The sequence below is a fragment of the Musca autumnalis genome, unplaced genomic scaffold, assembly GCF_047663935.1.
Source record: "Musca autumnalis isolate F117 unplaced genomic scaffold, ASM4766393v1 scaffold_1, whole genome shotgun sequence".
Taxonomy (NCBI): domain Eukaryota; kingdom Metazoa; phylum Arthropoda; class Insecta; order Diptera; family Muscidae; genus Musca; species Musca autumnalis.
In genome coordinates, this window is record NW_027411644.1 from 333,919,754 (window position 1) to 333,922,868 (window position 3,115).

The following is a 3,115-nucleotide window of genomic DNA, read 5'->3' on the forward strand; positions in this document are numbered from 1 at the left end:
GTTAGCTACACTCTGAAACCCTTAAATATGAATTTTAAGGGAAATCTGTTGATAAATTTAGGTATTACCGTTCTATTTCAATTGGAGACAGTCACAACATCTGTATCAAAAAAAAAAAACTCCTATCCTAAAAATAAAAATCCGCTTTATTTTGACTGTGGTAAATTTGAGCAGGATTTGACTTCTGAATTTATTAGTACAGACCCCCTGGACAGTTCTTAATGTTTAAATATGTATATTAAAAAAATAAATTTCAGTATGTAGACAAACATTATATATATATATATATATATATATATATTGAAAAATTAGGTGTCTACCGAAGTCCCACGCATTGAACCATTACGCTACGTTTCACGGGTGGTTAAGCCGATCTTCAGGCGTATTGAATGTTGTTTTTGTGACAGACGAAGGCAAAGCTTGGGAACTAGTATATATGTATATCTCACTGCATTAGATAAATGCATATGCGAAATTATGTCAGTTAATTGAAACTCCAAACTTTTCCTATAGTCCTGCTTGGTAATCCCATTTTTCAATGTTCACAAATACTATGGTAAGTTTTATTCCTACTCATTAGTAATTGTTCTCCTATATCAGAAGATTTTTTTGATAATCAATTATTGTCTATATTTCAAATATTGTCGGCTTAACCACCCGTGAAACGTAGCGTAATGGTTGAATGCGTGGGACTTCGGTAGACTCCTAATTTTTCAATGTATATAATACGTCTAATAAGCTTAACTCGAAAGAGAATAAGGCAAAAATAACAAATATTTTTTTTTAAATTTTCACAACAACTATTTGTCACAAATTAGTTGGAAAACATTTTCATTTCAAATAAAATTCGATTTACAAATGGAATAATTCAAATTAAAAATTCTAACTACAAACACATGGTAGAACAAATACAAGGTAAAGTTAATACTACAACAAATACAACTCGAACAACAACCACAAAGGAATTTGTTTTTGTTTGTAACGTTACTGCCAGTTGTATTTGTAAACAAAACAAGGAAATGTCTATAAATTATTGGAATTTAAAAAACTAATAATTTTTCACATTTGGTTGAATATTTTGGAAAACATGAATGAAAATTCGTTACATTTTCAATTTTTATGCTTCCACATCATTCCACTAAATGCATAAATTCTCGCAGAAAGTAGAATTCTTGCAGAAAAGTTTGGGGTCGCTGGAAATTCATAGAAAAAGGAGAAGCTGTTTCAATGTTTTGTTTTAGAAATCAATGAAGCACATGTTTATTAGGGCTTTATTTTTTTAAATTTTTAACAAAATACCTCACATATTAACAAACGTTGTATCGCCTCTACAAGCGGGGATTTACTGCGCGGCTTATCGTTCGAACTTGGAGGAGGTTACATATCATTGATATGAAGAAGTCTTTCTGGGAAATGGTTTTTTCCGAATGATATATTTTTTTCCCAAAAAAATGTATGTCCCTAATGTACATCGAAATAGAAATAAATGTATAAAATGTCATATGAAATTTGACACTAACGTTACAACCCAGTTCAGTCAGCTGTGTATTGCTGCTACCTTTTCTTATTCTACCATGCTACAAACATAATAATTCGAATTACAAGTGGAATAATTCGAATTACAAATGCAATTCTCAAGTTACAAATGAAATGTAATGTTGAAATGTTTTGAATAACATCTGAAAAAGGTGTATACAAATGTTAAGTTCTTTACGATTGCTTAAGTCTGGAGTATTCCCCCATTGGCTTAACTTCAACAATACCTTTGAGAGTAATGTTAACAAAACGCACTGACAGCCTGCAAAATTTACTGATCGCTACCAATATCATGATTTCATCCCGGCGAATGGAATTATCAATTGGCTTTTCAGTTTTTGAAATGATGATTTTTTAGTGAAAACCAGAACTCTTTAAGCATCGAGTATTCTCATGTTAATGAGAATGATGCTCACTTTTCGGCTTTCTCAAAAAACACCAGAACAACAATTCTTAGTTGAATCGTGCTGTCAGCTTGCAAATATTTTGTTCTGGTGTTTCTTGGGAAAGCCGAAAAGTGAGCATCATTCTCATTAACATGAGAATACTCGATGCTTAAAGAGTTCTGGTTTTCACTAAAAAATCATCATTTCGAAAACTGAAAAACCAATTGATAATTCCATTCGCCGGGATGAAATCATTATATTGGTAGCGATCAGTAAATTTTGCAGGCTGTCAGTGCGTTTTGTAAACATTACTCTCAAAGGAAATTATGAAGTTAAGCCAATGGGGGAATACTCCAGACTTAAGCAATCATATGATTGAATCTTCAAGTTCTTTACTTTAAAAATTTGTGCCGACAAATCCCGAAACCCCTAGTTAAGGAATTGGAAAATCCCATATCCCGGGATTATTAAAAACCTGTCCCGTTCGACATGCCTAACATGAATGTGACTCATATTGTAAATGTAGTAATGTCATTTCCACATGAATGTGTGTAAAGTTTGTTTTGACGCCTACAGTATAAACTATTCCCAATATTCGATGTATGCCTACAAATGCCTGCAACCTGTACGATTGATCGCAAGAACAACTGACCCACATGGGCAAATGCCATCAACATAACAATTGACCATAAAATACCGTTAACTTCACATTAACCACAAAGCAAGTCAGTTAACGAGCCAGTAATTATAACGAGACATGCTAGAACCAGAAGCCACTCAAAATTTCCTAATCGTATTTCGGTTAAATAATACTTCGAATTAAATCAATATACATACACATGTACATATGTATGTATATATACATTTGTACTGACTGACATACGGACTATACTAGATGTTCTTGACTTTATTCATCGGCGAGCGCCTATACTTGGCTTAAAACAAATGCCAATAAATACCTTTACGGAGGTACCTATTTAAGTTGACCACCAACAAGCATGGCTAAAAGAGAGACCGAGAGAAACAAACATAAAAAGAGAGGAGAATGAGCATTCGATGCAGTTCGTTCAAAGTATAAACCCGGTTTATTCATTTGGAGTGGAGTGGAAATTATCGAGCCATGCTGAGAGACACACACAATGACGCCAGAGAAGCGAGTTAAGGTTCAACAAGACTGAGACTGAAACATTTCT